The sequence below is a fragment of the Heloderma suspectum genome, chromosome 4 (genome assembly GCF_057233095.1).
Source record: "Heloderma suspectum isolate Gila_16-S chromosome 4, 16-S_ref, whole genome shotgun sequence".
In the NCBI taxonomy this organism is placed as follows: Eukaryota; Metazoa; Chordata; class Lepidosauria; order Squamata; family Helodermatidae; genus Heloderma; species Heloderma suspectum.
In genome coordinates, this window is record NC_139461.1 from 309,892,222 (window position 1) to 309,911,372 (window position 19,151).

Here is a 19,151-nt window from a genome sequence, read left to right on the forward strand (position 1 = left end):
GTCCCTTACGATGCTACAGAGCGTTTTTAATGGGGGGCGAGGTAAACGTGCGATGGCCAGAGAGACCACCGCTCTTCGCAAAGGGCAGCAGGCAACTGCGCCAGAAACAACAAAAAAGTTTTGTGTCCCATAAGGACTAGCAAATCTATTCTGTCATTTCCTTTTAAAGCTGCTCTCTTGAGTATTTATTTATTTATCGCATTTATACCCCGCCTTTTTTCCTCTTGCAAGGAACCCAAGGCGGCTGACATTATCCTCCTCCTCTCCGTTGTATCCTCACAACAACAACCCTGTGAGGTAGGTTAGGCTGAGAGTGTGTGACTGGCCCAAAGTCACCCAGTGAGCTTCCATGGCTGAGCAGGGAGTAGAACCTGGATCTCCCGGCTCCTAGTCCAACACTCTTGCCACTACGCCACACAGTATGTTGACTCCCCCGGACTTCTCTATTTTGTTTTCAAAATAGGTTTAAATAGGAAGGAGCCCTAGCTGTGTATATAACAATGAAGTGCTTTAGACCGTCCGAAGGGTTTTCTGTACATTACTGTATGCAAGTGGAACCTGCAGCAGGAGTTTGCTTTTTTCCAGGTTTCTAGTTAAGTACGTCCTTCTGAGGGATGCCCCCATCTTCCCCTCTTTTTTTAGCTTCTCTGAACTCTGCTGATAATACAGACGTTGGTTCTGTTTCTGCCTTCCAATCGCTACCTGAGTTTGGTATTAGGGGGAGAGGGAACTGCAGTGAAACTGAATTGGCAAAATGTTCAGTACAAGTAAGAGCCGCACGATATGTTCTATAGTATTTCTTGCCACAAGATACGATGGCCAGAGGCTTGGATAGTGCTGAAAATGGGGCTAGAGAAGTCCAGTAGCTTTTATCCATGATAGCTATATAGAGCATCTATGTTCAGTCCCAATATAATAGGGAGCATCAAAGGGGGGTATTACATCCCTGCTTTTTGACATTCTAGAGATAGCTGAAGGGTCTTTGTGGGAAGCAGGCTGCTGGATTACAGGGCCCTTTTGACTTTATCCAGTGTGGTGTTGTGGCGGATCAGGCAAATCTTTTATATTTGCATCTAGCCCCTGCTGCTCAGTTAGGAAATTCTATAATCAAATGCCTCCAAAAGAACTCTAGAATTCAGATTCCAGTGGCTAATGCTATGCAGCTTGGCCTGGCCAGCAGGTAATAAAGGTGTCAGATGAGAAACAATAAGGCCAGCCATCGGAGATTGATCATTAGCACCCTTTACTGATAACCCTTTTAAGGAGGTGCCAAAGTGAAAATATATAGGTGTGTCTTCCACTTAGCATTGTTAAAGAGGGTACCATAAAACTGTAAATGAGACCAGATAGCCCCTCAGATAAGTAATCAGAAAGCTCATCCCAGATTGTAAATACAGCAGATAAATAAAAAGACAAGCACAAGACAGGATGCTGTTGCAGAAATAGTTTTGTGTCACAAACATACCTGTAACATGTCAAGGAAGGCTAAGATGTTTGCATAAGTATGTTATGCTTGTTTATCTTGATAACCTTAGTAATTCAATAATTTAGACTAATGAAGATTTAAGACAAGTGCAGTTTTGGAATTGTTAGATAAGTAAAATCGTGTTAAAAATAGTTTGGACATATTTTATAGTACCCAAAAAGTATATAAAGGAGACTGGTTGGAACACAGCACTGGGAACTATCGTCTTGGATCTGCTTTCCTGACGTGTTGCCTGTAGAATCAGCTTTGTAAACTTGATTAGCATTGAGAATAAGCTGTTGTACTTGACTCTGCTTAGAAACCTTAGAAATGATGTTGAGCATTTCCTGTGTTAGAGTTTATGCATGCATAAGCTCTTGTATTTAGTACTGTTACCTTGATACTTTCGTAATAAACAGTTTCTCAGTGTTTCTTAAAATAGAATTCTGTATCACCCATGTTGACAATAAAGTATTAAGCTTGCTCTATGATGATACCTGGTTTTTGGAGAGCTTTGAATATGTGTACATAATCAGGTAGCCCAGAGTTGCTTACATACTAGTAACATACTTTGAAAGAACCTCTGAATCAGAGCATATGCCACAATGGTTAATCTTGCAATTCTTAACGGCAAGCTTGTAAAGTAGGCGTTACCCCAAATTGTAGTTCTGAGGTGAGAATGGCTTCAAACTACCTTTATGCAAATTAGGAATAAAGGAAGAAATGGCCAAACAGAGAGAGTATTTTCTACATATTCTAATTTATATTAGGCCCAGAATGTCTCAAGGATTGGCTCTATTCTAATGTATATTCTCCAACAGTCTAAGGTTAAATCTTGAAATCACCCTGTTGGGTTTTTAAAAATATGTTAGTGAATTGCCACATTTTTACTAGCCAGTCAAATTTCTGCTGCATGTGGCCAAAAGCTTTTGAAAAAACTCAGCACACAACAAATCACGTTTGCAAATAGTTACTAGAAATGCTATATCTATAAAAAAGAACCAGGTGAAAAGAGCCAAATGAGCAGCAAAACAAAGATTAAGAGAAAAAATCATTAGATCAGGCCAACACCGTAATTTAAAACAGTATCTGATAGCACTTTTGCATGGATCTTTTCCTTTTTCAGAAAAGTAGAGTCTGCTTTAGGGATTGGACTGAATTGGCCGAACACTTTCAACTGGTAATAAAATCTGCAAATAATATTTGGCTTGATGCATACAACCAGCAAGTTTTTTCACTTTGTAAGATAAGTACTTAGGAGGGTCCCTTTCCTACTTTACCTACAAGCTGGACGGTAAACCCAGAAGCACCATACAATCCATACAACCCCTTTTTCAAAAACGTATCTTACCACCAGTATCTGTGCTGTAACAAAGATGCTACCAATAAATTTCCAATACTTTAGTTTTCCCCAGAAGCAGTATGAGGGCCTGTTAGTAGTTAAGGTTCCTTAACTACTGACCTAATCCTGACTTGGATTCCTGCACTGAGCAGGGGGTTGGACTAGATGGCCTTGTAGGCCCCTTCCAACCCTACTATTCTATGATTCTAAGGTCATCCAATAGGTTCATATACAATCATGTTTAAAGCTTACCCTATTCATGCATCTCTAGTTTGCCATTTAGATTCCAGTTGTTGTTCAGTCATGTCCGACCCTTCGTGACCCCATGGACCATAGCACGCCAGGCCTTCCTGTAGGGTGTAGTACAAGACATCCTCCTTCCATATAGAAGCCACATTAGTATTGTGTTAGAAAGTTCCTTTCCATTAATCTTTCATATATTTTAATATATTTTTGTACACGATAAAAGAACTACAGCAAAATTACCAATGAACTGAGCTGCAATAATTACTCAATTATATCAATTATACCTTGATATTTCAAAAATAAGTAAATAAGGGCCATATTTTTATAAAGCCTATCTGTATAGGAACTAGAGTAACTTGTAATATGGGTTAATTTGGTAAAGCTATTTTTCCAGACCACTTTGATCCAATCTTGTGGAGTAAGCGATTTTCAGCATCTAGCTGTGCATATTCTTGCCGCAACCACTAAGCTAGTAGTTAACTAGGTTTAATAGTTCTATTTTGCCTATTATCCTACTAAAGTTAACATTGGATATAAGTGGTAATCTGTAAATTGGAAGTATTACAGAAGTTGTCTTCCCAAAAATTCCTTAATTTGGGGGCAATGACCAGAAAATAAGGAAAAATCTTTGCCCGAATGTGCGTCACTTTATGCTTGCTTACATTCTCACAGTTTGGAGAGATCCTTTTTCTGCTCTTCAGAATCCCTTTTTGTTCTTACCACCCTAAATAATTTGGTGTCATCCGCACACTTGGCCACTTCACTGATCACTCCTAATTCCAGATCATTTATGAATAGGTTGAAAGGCATTGGTCCTAATACTGATCCCTGTGAGACCCCACTATTGACTTCTCTCCATTGGGAGAATTTATCATTTACTCCTACTGTCTGCTTTCTGTTCTTTAACCAGTTTCTGCTCCATAAGAGGACCTGTCCTATTATTCCATGACTGCTAAGTTTGTTCAGGAGTCTTTGGTGAGGGACTCTGTCAAAAGCCTTTTGGAAGCCCAAGTAAACAATGTCTACCGGATCACCCCTGTCTACATGTTTATTGACACTCTCAAAGAACTCTAAAAGGTCACAATTTTCTTGTGACTAGGTGGAGGGTCTTGTAAAGGTCAAAATGCCTGGCGGGCCAGCTATCATGACAAAGCCGAAATACCTCCCCCCTGAGGGGCCTGGGTGAAACATAAAGCTGTCCGCTGTATAGGAGTCCATTCATGATTGAGAAATGCTATATTCCTGAAGACACAGAGTCTAGACACTCCTGTAGGCGGGCCTGTGTATATGAATCATGCTGTTGTTGGGTGTGGACCTGTTCTGGCAGGGAGAGTGGAAACTGGGTGGCTGCAAAATTTTCTGGCCATAGGACCCCAGATACCGGGTTCCCCTCTTTAGCCATGCAGCTTATGTGTGCCGGGGATGTATGATACCATGAAATTCAACCCTGAGAAGAGCAGGAACCATTAATTTGTCATTGGTTCAACTTGCGTGCTATCTGCAGATTGTTGGTCAGTCATTAAGTCGTGTCCGACTCTTCGTGACCCCATGGACCATAGCACGCCAGGCCTTCCTGTCCTCTGCTCTCTCCCGGAGTGTGCTCAAGTTCATATTCATTGCATCGGTGATGCTATCTAGCCACCTCATCCTCTGCCATCCCCTTCTTTTGCCTTCAATCTTTCCCAGCATCAGGGTCTATTCCAGTGACTTTTCTCTTTGCATTAGGTGGCCAAAATATTTGAGCTTCAGCTTCAGTCTCTGTCCTTCCAATGAGCAGTCAGGGTTGATTTCCTTTAGGATGAACTGATTTGACCTCCTTGCAGTCCAGGGGACTCGTAAGAGTCTTCTCCAGCACCACAGCTCGAAAGCATCAATTCTTCTGTGCTCAGCCTTCCTTATAGTCCAGCTCTCACAGCCATATGTTGTTGTTGTTGTTATTATATTTATATCCCGCCTTTTCCCCAATACTGGGACTCAAGGTGACCATTACATTACTACTGGGAAAACCATAGCTTTGATTATATGGACCTTTGTCGGCAAGGTGATTTCTCTGCTTCTTGCTTTGCTGTCTAGGTTTGCCATAGCTTTCCTCCCAAGGAGCAAGTGTCTTTTAATTTCATGGCTACAGTCACCATCTGCGGTGATCGTGGAGCCCAAGAAAATAAAATCTGTCACTGCTTCCATTTCTTCCCCTTCTATATGCCAAGAAGTGATGGGGCCAGATGCCACGATCTTAGTTTTTTAAATGTTGAGTTTCAGACCAGCTTTTGCACTCTCCACTTTCACCCTCAACAAGAGGCTCTTGAGATCCTCTTCACTTTTTGCCGTTAGGGTGGTATTGTCTGCATATCTGAGGTTGTTGATAATTAATGTTGATAATCCCGGCAACCTTAATTCCGACCCGTGATTCATCCAACCTGGCGTTTCTCATGATGTATTCTCCATATAAGTTAAATAAGCAGGGCCACAATATGCAGCCTTGTCATACTCCTTTCCCAATTTTGAACCAAATCGGTTGTTCCATGTATTTATATATTTATATATTTATTTCATTTCTATACAGCCCAATAGCCGAAGCTCTCTGGGCGGTTCACAAAAATTAAAACCAAACAATACACAATAAAACAATTTAAAATATATAGAACATTAAAACCACAATATAACAATACAACCACAATAAAACCTAGCAGTAGTGCAGGAGTTTAAAATACAGATTTAAAACAGCAAAGCTAAAAATTTAGAAAGCTAAAATGCTAAAATGCCTGGGAAAATAAAAAGGTCTTCACCTGGCGACGAAAGGAATACAATGTAGGTGCCAGGCGAACCTCACTAGGGAGCTCATTCCAGAGCTGGGGTGCCACAGCAGAAAAAGCCCTCCTCCTAGTAGCCACCCACCTCGCTTCCTTTGGCAGGGGCTCACGGAGAAGGGCCGCTGACGATGATCTTAAGGTCCAGGCAGGCGCACATGGGAGGAGGCGATCCTTCAGGTAATCTGGCCCCAAGCCGTTAAGGGCTTTGAATGTTAATACCAGCACTTTGAATCGGGCCCAGAAATGGACTGGCAGCCAGTGCTGCTGGAAAAGTACTGGCGTAATATGAGCTCGCAGGCCAGACCCAGTTAACAATCTTGCTGCCCTATTTTGGACCAGCTGAAGTTTACCGACTGTTTTCAAAGGCAGCCCCACGTATAACGCATTGCAGTAATCCAGACGAGAAGTTATCAGAGCATGGATAACTGTAGCTAGGCTATCTCTGTCCAGATAAGGGTGTAGTTGGTATACCAGCCTAAGCTGATAAAAAGTGCTCCGTGCCACTGAGTTCACCTGTGCCTCAAGTGACAGTTCTGGATCCAAGAGCACCCCAAACTACAAACCTGTTCCTTTTGGGGGTGTGCAAACTCCTCCAGAACAGGTTGAATATCACCTAGCCGGGCAGACGAATCACCCACTAACAGTACCTCCGTCTTGTCTGGATTGAGTTTGTTTATTGGCCCTCATCCAGTCCATTACCGTGCCCAGGCACTGATTCAGAACAGCCACTGCCTCACCTGGGTTTGATGAGAAAGAGAGGTAGAGCTGGGTGTCATCCGCATAATGATGGCACCTCAGCCCACACCTCCGGATAACCTCCCCCAGCGGTTTCATGTAGATGTTAAACAGCATGGGGGATAAAACAGAGCCCTGTGGAACCCCATGGCACAATTGCCATGGCACAGAGTGATAATCCCCCAGCACCACCTTCTGGAATCGGCCATCCAAGTAGGAGCGGAACCACTGCAGTGCAGTGCCTCCAACTCCTAACCCAGACAACCTATCCAGAAGGATACCATGGTCGATGGTATCGAAAGCCGCTGAGAGGTCCAGGAGAATCAACGGGGTCATACTCCCCTTGTCCCTCTCCCAGTAGAGGTCATCCCACAGGGCGACCAAGGCAGTTTCCGTTCCAAAACCAGGCCTGAAGCCCGATTGAAATGGATCTAGTTGTCCTACAACCACCCGTTCAAGCACCTTGCCCAGGAAGGGGATGTTGGCCACTGGCCTATAATTGTTAACATCCTCTGGGTCCAGGTTAGGCTTTTTCAGGAGTGGTCTAATTACCGCCTCTTTTAAAGCGGCAGGCGCCACTCCCTCTCTCAAGCAGGAATTTACAACCTCCTGGATCCAGCTAGACATCCCCTCCTTGTTTGATTTAATAAGCCATGAAGGGCAAGGGTCAAGCACACAAGTGGTCAATTGGACTTGACCAAGCACCTTGTCCGCATCCTCAGGCCTCAGTAACTGAAACTCATCCAATGAAACTGGACCAGACGGTGCTCTGAACGCCTCTACCAATGGAACTGCATTAATGGTGGTGTGCAATTCATGATGAATTTGAGCAACTTTATCCATAGAGTGCCGTGCAAACTCGTCACAGCGTGCTACCGAGGGTTCCACCGTCTCTCTCCCTGGCCCAGAATGTAACAGGCCGCGAACCACTTGGAAAATCTCCACTGGACGACACTGAGAAGATCCAATGCTGGTGGAAAAGAACTGTCTCTTTTCCACCCTCATCGCCGCAGAGTAGGCTTGATAGTGGGCTCTTACCTGTGTTCGGTCAGAATCAGCACGAGTTTTCCTCCACCTGCGTTCTAGCCGTCTCCCCTCTTGCTTCATTGCCCTCAGCTCAGGTGTATACCAAGGAGCTGGCTGGGCTCTGCGCAGAGGGAGAGGGCACTTGGGCGCGATTCCACAGAGCGACCTGGGCTTCGACAGGAGCACCAGCCATACCAGCAGGAAAATCCCCCAGAGCCCTCTGGAATCCATCGGAATCCATTAATCTCCAGGGGTGGACCATTTTAATAGGTCTCCCACCCTTGCAAAGGGGGAAGGCTGCCAGGAGTCTAAACCTCAGAAGGAAGTGATCTGTCCATGACAAAGGGACGGATGTTAATTCCTCCACTTTCAGATCACCATCCTCCTGCCCAGTCAAGAAAACCAGATCAAGCGTGTGTCCTTTTATACGCGTTGGGCCGATGACATGTTGGGACAGCCCCATGGTTGTCATGGCGACCATGAAGTCCTGAGCCGCCCCGGATACAGCGGCCTTGGCATGGAAGTTGAGATCCCCCAGGACCATCATCCTAGGGGTCCTCAACACCAAGTCCGAGACCACCTCTGTCAGCTCAGGCGGGGAGTCTGATGGGCAGCGGTGTGGGCGGTACACCCACAGAATCCCTAATCTGTCCCGGATACCCAACAAAAGGTACATGTCCGGTTCTTACTGTTGCTTCTTGACCCTCGTACAGGTTTCTCAGGAGACAGGTAAGGTGGTCTGGTACTCCCATCACTTTAAGAATTTGCCACAGTTTGTTGTGATCCACGCAATCAAAGGCTTTAGCGTAGTCAATGAAGCGGAAATAGACTTTTTCTGGAATTCTCTTGCTTTCTCCATGATCCAGCGAATGTTGGTGATTTGATCTCTAGTTCCTCTGCCTCTTCGGAACCCAGCTTGTACTTCCGGTAGTTCTCGGTTCGCATACTGCTGAAGCCTAGCTTGTAGGATTTTGAGCATCACCTTGCTGGCATGTGAAATGAGTGCAATTGTATGGTAGTTTGAACACTCTTTGGCATTGCCCTTCTTTGGAATTGGAATGTAAACTGACCTTTTCCAGTCTTGTGGACACTACTGAGTGTTCCAAATGTGTTGGTATATTGAGTGCAGCACTTTAACAGCATCATCTTTTAGGATTTTAAATACCTCAGCTGGAATACTGTCATCTCCGCTAGCTTTGTTGTTACTAATGCTTCCTAAGGCCCACTTGACTTCACTCTCGAGGATGTCCGGCTCAAGTTCAGTGACCGCACTATCATGGCTATCAGGGACATTCAGATCTTTCCTGTATAGTCCTTCTGTGTATTCTTTCCACCTCTTCTTAATCTCATCTGCTTCTGTTAGGTCCCTGCCTTCTTTGTCCTTTATCATGCCCATCTTTGCACAAAATGTTCCCTTTGATATCTCCGATTTTCTTGAAGAGATCTCTAGTCTTTCCCATTCTGTTGTTTTCCTCGATTTCTTTGCATTGTTCATTTAAGAAGGCCTTTTTGTCTCTCCTTGCTATTCTCTGGAACTCTGCATTCAGTTGGGTATATCTTCCCTTTCTCCCTTGCTTTTCGCTTCCCTTCTTTCCTCAGCTACTTGTAAAGCCTCATCAGACAGCCACTTTGCTTTCTTGCATTTCTTTTTCTTTGGGATGGATTTCGTTGCTGCCTCCTGAACAATGTTACGGACCTCCGTCCATAGTTCCCCAGGCACTCTGTCTATCAGGTCTAATCAGGCACTCTGTCTATCAGGTCTAATCCCTGAAATCTATTCCTCACCTCCACTGTATATTCATAAGGGATATGATTTAGGTCATACCTGAATGGTTTAGTGGTTTTCCCTACGTTCTTCAATTTAAGCCGAAATTTTGCAACAAGAAGCTCATGATCTGAGTCACAGTCAGCTCCAGGTCTTGTTTTTACTGACTGCATAGAGCTTCTCCATCTTTGGCTGCAAAGGACATAATCTGATTTCGATATTGACCATCTGGTGATGGTCTTGTGCTGTTGGAAAAGAGTGTTTGCTATGATCAGCGTGTTCTCTTGGCAAAACTCTATTAGCCTTTGTCCTGCTTCATTTTGTACACCAAGGCCATGCTTGCCTGTTATCCCGGTGATTTCTTGACTTCCTACTTTAGCACTCCAATCCCCTATGATGAAGAGGACATCTTTTTTTGGTGTTAGTTCTAGAAGGTGTTGGAGGTCTTCATAGAACCGATCAACCTCAGCTTCTTCGGCCTCAGTGGTTGGGGTATAGACTTGAATTACTGTGATGTAGAATGGTTTGCCTTGGATTCATACTGAGATCATTCTATCGTTTTTGAGATTGTACCCCAGTACTGCTTTTCCCACTCATCTTGACTATGAGTGCTACTCCATTTCTTCTAAGGGATTCTTGCCCACAGTAGTAGATATGATGGTCACCTGAATTAAATTCGCCCATGCCTGTCCATTTTAGTTCGCTGATTCCCAAGATGTCGATGTTCAATCTTGCCATCTCATGTTTGACCACCTCCAGCTTCATTGATCTGACATTCCAGGTTCCTAAACAATATTGTTCTTTACAGCATCAGACTTTCTTTTCACCACCAGACACATCCACAGCTGAGTGTCCTTCTGGCTTTGGCCCAGCCGCTTCACTCTTTCTGGCGCTACTTGGAAATTCCCTCTGCTCCTCCCCAGTAGTATATTGGACACCTTCCGACCTGAGGGGCTCATCTTCCGGCATTATCTCTTTTAGCCTTGTGATACGTTCCATGGGGTTTTCTTGGCAAGAATACTGGAGTGGGTTGCCATTTCCTTCTCCAGTGGACCACATTTTGTCAGAACTCTCCGCCATGACCTGTCTGTCTTGGGTGGCCCTGCACGGCATAGCTTATGGCTTCACTGAGTTATGCAAGCCTCTTCTCCACAACAAGGCAGTGATCCATGAAGGGGTATCTGCAGATACTCTGCAGGTAATTCCAGTGGTTGGGGCATACGTGGATGGGGTGAACCGCCCCTTTCAGAAGATGCCACCATATCTCAAAAATGGCCTTTATGGCTAACATCTCTTTGTCCCAAATGGTACAGTTTCATTCAGCAGAGTTCAACTTGTGGGAATAATAGCCACAGAGAAGCGGGGATTGGATGTGCTTAGCAGGTTGGAGTAATACCACTCTAAGGGCTACATTAGAGGCATCAGTTTCCACCACAAAAGGGCTTTGAGGATCAGACTGCCTGCGCAGTAGTGGTCCCCCCCTGGAATGGGACACAGGCATGAAGTAAATCTGAGGGGGGAGCTGTCAACTCTTCAGAGTGAGGAATAAATCAGCAGTAAAAATTGGCGAAGCCCAGGAGGCATTACTCATCTTTGATTCCTAGAGTTGCCTACCGTGACAATATAGACTCCCCTTTTGCTGGATCCATCTGGATTCCTTTTGGGGATATATAATGTCCCAAGATGTCCACTGAGATTAGGTCAAATGCAGTGGCTCTGAGAGCATCCTTGAGAAGTGTGCAACACTGCTCGGACATGCAGGACATGGTCTTCAGAATGCTGAGAATACATTAGGATGCCATTGAAATAAAAGAAACTGTTTAGATGGTCACCGAGGACATTCATGAAGTGCTGGAATACCACAGAGGCATGTCACAGTCCAAATAGCATTAGAGTATACTCATAGTGGCCACTGAGGGGGAAGTTGGTCTGCTTCTTGTTTCTTGAACATGTCTTGGTAGCCCCAGTATTTAGCAGGCAGGGTTGCAGTACAAGGCAGCAGTGGCTCCTCCATGAGTTTTATTCTTTTGGGAATAGTGTTTGAGATAATAGGTAGAGGGAGAGGTCAGGGCTTCCAAGGACCGGGGTATCACTGGAACATGGAGAACTAGGCCATTTCCAATGAGGGGAAAGTGTGTGGCTGCCACCAAGTAGAATCAGAGCTCCTCCTTATGACCCTGAACCTTGATCACGGGTCCGGAAGTCAAAAGCCAACTATTGATGGTCTCCACTACTGTGGCTTGGGTCAGCATCTGGTGGGTCTTTATGAAGGCCACGTCCATAAAATTACTGGATGCCGCAGAGTCAATCATGGCAATACAATGTAATACATCCTGCCGAGGGCACTGGAGCTTCACGGGTATCAACAAGTGGCTCTGAGAAGACCATCCAGAGAGGCAAGGCCTGTAAGTGACATCTGACCTTGGTCCATGGGCCCATGTGGAAGGGGGGAGGGACAGAATTCCCTGGAACCACGGGTTGAGTGGGAGGAATAAGTGCCTACATGGTGCCCTGCAGTACCAAAGTACAGGCACAGACCTGCTTGTGGCAATTTTTCTTTTGGGTGAATCGAGGCTGAGCTCTTCTCAGTTGCAGGGGCTTCTCAATGGAGGTGTACAGAGGGCTGCGTGCAGCACAACAGCTTTCCAGACAGCCAACTATATGGAGGCCTTTCAATCCGGGCTAATTCAACCAGAATATAGGTGAAACCTTTCTGGAACTGGTCCATCAGGGCTGCTTTGTTCCAGGCCAAATCTTGGGCCAGCAGTTGAAAGCCACAAGCTTATTCTTCAACTTTTTTCCTCCCCTGAACCGAACCTGATGATGGGCAGTTTCAGGATTCTGGGGGTCTTCATAAGTCAGACTCATCTGAGCTATGAATCCCAAAAAGTCTGTCAGGAAGGGGTTAGATTGCAGCAGATAGCAGGTAGCCCATTTAGCAGGAGAGTCCATTAGAAGACTGATAAGGAAACCTACCCTGGTCCAGTCATCAGGGAAGTCTTCTGGGTGCAAATTCATGTACAGAATGCACCTGGCGAACGAGGACTGAAACCCGGTTAGGTGTGCCATCAAGGTTCTCGGGGGTGCTACAGGACACCTGCGGCAGGGAGATGTAAATGCAATCAGCTGAGCCAGCTGGGCCTGTAATGTAGTGACATTGGACATCTGCTGAGCCACCTGTTCCCTCAGGAGGATATTTTCCTATGAGAGGTCTTCCATCTGTGCAGTGAGGCTGGAAACAAACTGTCCTGCACTGGCTGCAGCAGGCTCAGGGAAGAGGCTAACCTTAAAGCAAGGAATGGAACAGGCGAAGGTCAAAGCATAGGCAATCAGTCAGATATGTGGGGTCAGGTAAGGCAGGAGTGAAAGCAGGCAGGGGTCAAAACCAGGCAGTGAGACATGTTACACAATCCAGAAGCAGAGTCAAGCAGGAGTCCAAGATCAGTAGCATGGCGATTCATCATAAGGCAAAGTCAGGAAAACAGGACACCAAGGCAGTAGGAGCTAGTAAGGTGGTGTTTCCAGCACTGGCTAGGCTGATACTGGAGGCTTTTATCACCAGAGCTTGCTGAGGCCTGCCCAGGATCAAATTAGGACTCTCTGGCCAGAGCCCTGCTCGTGAGGAGTCACTATCTCCTGAGAAGTCCTTTTTTGCAAGTGGGCACTCCTTCTCCTAGCCATTGTCTGGGCCTGTACTTTGAGGCACCAGCATTCTCGGCTGGGTGGTGGCTCAGCGTCCCCCTCCAACTTAGCAGAACTTTCCACCTCTTGAAGAGGGCAGTCTGAAGTCCTCTCTTGAGGGACCAGGACCCTCCAGGATCTCCTGAAGCATCTTGCTCCCTGGGGACATTTGGCTCAGAAGGCTCCAGATCAGCATCTAAGGAGGAGTTCTTCAGAGGAGGCATGACAAAATAAAGCCTTCATACTCCCAACTTACTTGTGCTGGTAGATTCATCACTGTCAACCCTCCAGTCAGAAGCATTGGGACAGGGTGGACCCTTCAGCTTAGCAATTGCCTGTACTCTCAGGGTAATCCTACTCTGTTGCTTTTTTTGCTAATTCAGGGCAATGCCTTCATATATGTCCCCAGTAGTGTAGTGGCAAATTCAGAAGTGCAGGGGCCCTACACAGCCATGCCCCTTCTAAGATTATACAACTTTTTATGAATATACTATAAAATGAGCTTTCAGTCACTGACTTTGTTTGGAGTTCTTCGGAGCAATGAATGCAATGAGGGAGTGTCTTTTTGAGGTTCGCCAAGAAGAAAATGATAGCTTCCTGAAGTTGTAGTTGATCACTCACAGTGCCAGAAACACATCTTATATTCTCCCTAGATCTGGATTGTTGATCACTGTTGGGGTTCCTTTCAACGTTCTGTGGCATCTGCCACCACTAACTTCATAGGGTGTGTGGGGGGGGATAGAGCTGTGCATCGCTTCGGTGCCGAAACCCCAAACTGAATTGGGGCACTAAGGGGGTGCCTCGGCAAGATCTGAAGTGGATCAGAACAGCACCAAGGTGCAGTGAAGCGGGTCACCACCAAAGCGCCTCAAGGGTTTCGGAGGTCTTCTGATGCCTTCTGAAGCCCAGACAGCCTGTCTTCAAAATGTATCAACTAGTGAAAGATCAGGGAGGGGGAGAGGAGAAGAGAATGAGCTTTGGCGAATGGCAACTCTGTTTGCCAAATTAGGGCTGAACTTAAACCCAGCAGTCTTGACGGTGGGGATACTGTGGATACTGTATATATTGGAGAAAAAAATCAGCGTTCATTGCGAGAGAGATCTGCTAGGTGGTGGTTGCTGGAGAGAGCTGTTAAATCAGTTGGCTAGATCTGTGTGTGGTGTGTGTGTGTGTTGTACTGCAGCTTTGTTCGTATTCTTTCCCACCCAGCCCGTCTCAATTCAACTATTCTCTTCCGTTTCTAGATTACTTTTTAAAACAAAAACATTTAGTACTTCGGTTGTTTAGTTTTCTTCTCTTGCCTTGTTCTTTAGCTCCCCCCTGCCCTTCTGAATTATTCAACCATCTTATTAGTTTTCTCTCTTTCTTTCCAGAGTCTTTATAAAAAAAATCAAATACTTGAAAAGGCCTTGCCTTGTTCTTTGGCACGCTCCCCCCCGCACACACACACACCATCCCCAATTCCGTTTTCCTTCCCATTTTTGAACTATATATTTTCCCTAAAAATAAAATATAAACCATTTTCTTTGCTTGTAGGTAGTTCAGTATTTGCTTTTCTTTTGCTCTTGTGTGTCTGTGCATGTGTGCTTGTGTTGTGGTCAAGCAAAGCATTACACACGTCCATCCACATTTCAAAATACAGTGGGCAAAGCACTACACGCAATATCCAGTATTTAAATCAAAGCATACCATACCATGTGGCAAAGCAAGCCCAATATGAGGCATCTTCTGAGTCTTGGCAGGGGCAGAGTGGGCGAGGTGCTGCTGAGACTAGCAGCACTGGTAGGCAAGCTGGCTCTCACCCAGTCCAGATAATGCGCCTTGGTGGAGTAGGGCAGCAGAGTGCGGAGGCAAGTTCCGGTCCCCGGAGGTCCCTGTTTGAGGAGGCTGGTGCAGGTGGCAGCAGTAGTAGCACTCTTGCCAAAGGGGCAGCATCTCCTGTAGTGGAAGAGGAGCCCACTGATGGGCATTACGTCAGAGGTGTCTGATGTCCTCAGTGGTGGAGGATCAAGAGGAGGAGATCCTCCAGGGTGTGAGGGAAGATGAGCAGCAGGCAGAGGCTCCAGCACCTGACCCCTCTTCCACTGTTTGCCCTGCTCGAATGGTGACCCTTGAGATGAGGCAGAAACGTCAGGGCAGCATCGTGTGGGACCACTTTGAGGTGGGAGTGGTTCCCAGTACTGCTGTCTGCTGCGATTGCAAGGTGTCCCTGAGCAGGGGGAAACAGCCAGGGCATTACACCAACAGCCTGCTCCTGCACTTAAGGGGGTACCACCTAGAGGCCCCAACGTCCCAGTAGCCAGTCAGCAGGGGCAAGCAGAAGGCTCGTGGTGCTGCAACTCCTGCAAGCTCTCTGTCTCTCACCCCCAAGAGGCTTAGGCAGGCCACCATGGAGATGGGGTGGGGAAGTATGGATCCACAAGGTGGAGGCTTCCAACGCCTGACCAGGTTACCAACTGCTTCGATGAGATGGTGGTGTTGGACAACCAGCCATTCAGCCTTGTCAAAAATGCAGGCTTCAAGAGGTTGATGGACCTTGTGGTGCCCTCCTACAAGCTGCTGTGTCGCACAACGCTTAACGGATAGGTGGCGCCCTCCATGTACCAGGCGCACAGGGAGAAAGTGCTGGACTGTCTGTGCCAGGCAGAGTCACAAATGGTGCAGTTCACCTCGGACACTTGGTCCAGCGAGGGTGGAGCACACGCTTACTTGTCCCCGATGGCTCCCTGGTGGGCCCCAGGGATGGTAGCAGACAGTACTTCTGGGACTGGGAAGGATGGGTATTGCTGGGCCCTCCTTCATGGGCAAGTCATGGACCGGTCCCACACGGCAGCAGAGATGACAGAGGCCATGAGCTGCAGGGTGGGGGGTGGCTGGCCGGGCACCAGCTCAAACATGGTCACGGCCAGGGGAGCCAGCATGGTGAAGGCTGTGCTCAAGGGCGAATTTGAGGGTATCTGCTGCCTCGCGCATATCTTCAACCTGACCATGAGGGATACCCTTGGAATGGGCAGCACCAAGGCGTATCCCACCCCTCTGTTTGGCATCCGTAATCAGTTGGAGAGCCGCAGGAAGGTGGCTGGGCACTTCTACCATAGCAGTAGGCTGCTGCAGGAGAAACAGGCAAAGTTGGGGCTCCTGCTGCACAGGCTGGTGCAGGACATGTCCACACACTGGAACTCTTACCTAGAGCGGATGGTGGAGCACCAACGTGCTGCCGTGGTGTCCGTGAGGATCGGGGACATTGGCATCTAGGCACCCCTGGGCAGGTAGCAGTGGGGCACCATGTGCCAACTTGTGCTGGTCCTCAAGCCATTCTTTGAGGCCACTGAGACGCTGAGTACCAGCATTGCCTTCCTCAGCCAGGTGATCTCTGTGGCCAGGCATCTCCAGAAGCAGATAGGTAAGTTTCTGGATAACGAGGCTCCCGTCAGAGGCAGGCACTTCCTGCCAGACAGGATGTGGTGGCAAGGCTGAGGGATGGGCTAGTACAAGAGCCGCTATGCCAGGAGAGGACGTACGTGTTGGCTACCATGTGTGATCCGTGCCTGAATGATGGTTGTGGGGAGAACTGCTAGATGGAGTGGCAGGAAATACTGGTGGGGCAAGTGAGGGGGGGAGTGTGCAAAGAGGCTGGAGCAGGTGTCAGAGGAGGAGATGGGGAGACAGGGCCCCATCCCTTCCAGCATCACCACTTCCAGCAGTACCACAGGCCAGGGGTTCTGGGCTAAGGCAGCGCAGACAGTGGTTGTGGGAAGAGGCACCCAACCTGCTGCCAGGATGATGCCACAACATCTGTGCAGCGTTACCTGACAGAGCCGATGGAGGACTGGTCCACGGACCCCATGACCTACTTGCCATCCCACAGTCACGTTTGGCTGGACCTTGCTCAAGTGGCCAGGGAAAGACTGAGCTGCCCACTGGCCAGTGTCCCAAGCGTGAGGGTGTTCTCCATGGCGGGCTACATGGTGACTGTCAAGGGCTCCTTGGAGGCGTCTCTCAGTCTAATCCAGTAGCCATGTCCAGACACAGACAAAGGGATTCCTTTCAAAGCTTTATTCTTCTTTTACAACTTAACAACTATACCGTTTGCAACTAGATCTGAGCAGCACAGTACCTATGCCCTAAGTTGGAACAGTTGGTCCCTGTTTGAAAGGGAATTACTGGTAGATCCCTGAACTTAAGGACTAGGGAGAGTCCCTCCCCTTTTCCCTTGGATCCTCTGGGCACAGCCGTTGTTTGCGCGCCAACTGGGCACTACGCCTCCTTTCCATGCCCTCCATCTGGCGCCACTCTCTGCATCGCGCATCCACCAAGTCTGCTATCTGTGTTCGGTCACTCCCTGGACTGCTAACTAAACTAGGAATGCTGGTGGGAGGAATCTCCGTCAGCTGTTGGTCCTGGGAAAGAGGAGCGCGCTCCTCTCCCAGGAGCGACTGCTCTTCCTCAGAATCAGAACTACTCTGGGATTCTATGGGCTCAGTGTCCACCCTGACAGTGACACCCCACTGCAGCTGATCTTCCCCAGAGTCAGCCTGCCCCTGCTGGGATACCCCGCTCTCAAGCCCTCGGGCGAGTGAGCGGCACACTCAGTCTGCTATTTCTCTTTATTTTGGCTGGCTTTTTGTCTTTATTTGAGTCAGGCAGGGCATTACATAGTAGCAGTAGTAGAATTACTACTGTTACTACTATTATTACTATTTAAGCCTCTTAGTGGGCTTGTTTTGTTTGTCTCAGGCCTGGTTAAAGTCAGAACTTGGGGTCTTCTGTTTTAATACTCAGTGAGCTTGCTTTGTCTCGGGCCCTGTCCAATGCAGAACCACTGTCCTCCGTATTTTGTAATCTATGTGTCCTGGCATGGGTGGATTTCTGTTTCCAAACAGTACACTGCTGTATTACTTCAGCTGCACAAGAGTGGCTAGTTTCAAGTCCCAATGAGTAGTGTTACTCACTTCCCCCTACCCTTTTGCATGTAGGGAGTTTTCTCTCTGTATCTGCTTTCATATTGCTCCTGCTCCTAGACCCCGGCCGGTTCAGTCCAGACAACTGTGACACAACCTGCTGCACCCAAAAGGTTCTCTACCAGTCTCTGTTATCCATTCAACCGTTTCTTACTAGTTTTCCATTTCTCTCTACGTCGTTTATATATATTAAAAAGGCTATTCCAAGATCCAACTACAAGCTTTTAAATTGTAGAAATTTAATACACGCTTTAGAGCTGCAATTGCCACAGCTGCTGGCACCAGACTTGCCCTCCAGTGGATTCTTGTTAAAGGTTTAAAGTGTACTCATTCTAGGGATGTACGAATTGTGCTCATACCGTCCCACTTGACTTCCGCAGTTTGCGTCCTCTGTCCCGTTCCGCTGGCCGCAAGCCCCCGAAATCCTCTGTGGTTTTTTTTGCCTCGGAAGTTACATAAATAAATCCACAGCAAACATTGAAAAATTCTCCATGCCCAACAGCCGCCCGTCCCGTTCCACCATTCCGCAAAAGACTATTCTTCGCAAATATTTATGTAGTTTCCGTCGGCCAGAATTGACCCTATGTAACTTCCACCACGCTCGCCATTGTTGGTTGTGATTGCTGACATATTTGTATTTTCTCCCTTCGGGGGAATTCCCCCAAACTTCCGCTGCACTCGCCATTGTTGTGATTGCCTTGGCCGGAACTTTCCCTCTACTTTCGTAATTGTTTACGTATTTTTTTTAATTGCTGCCCGGAATGTTTCCTGCCGTCTCTGCGCTCCCCCGCTGTATTGTTTTCTCGGACAGGGACTGTGATTTTATTAATTTATGTGTATTTGTGCTTGATGTTCCTCACATTTACTGGTCTTGTTAACCTAACCGCCACCCAAATAAAAAAAATACGGGGCTGCAGCTCCGCTTCCGCAAAATCTGTCGTCAACTTCCTGCTAACTTCCTGAATGTCATCTGTATCTGCATTTGCATCTGCGTGGTGATTTGTGGGTGGAGTTCTGTTGTGTGGTGGTGGTTGTGGGTTAGTGGTGGTGCTTGTTGGATTTGCTTGTGTCAGTGTTGTTTGTGCATTGTGGTGGTTTTGTCTGGTTTGGGGGGGGTGTA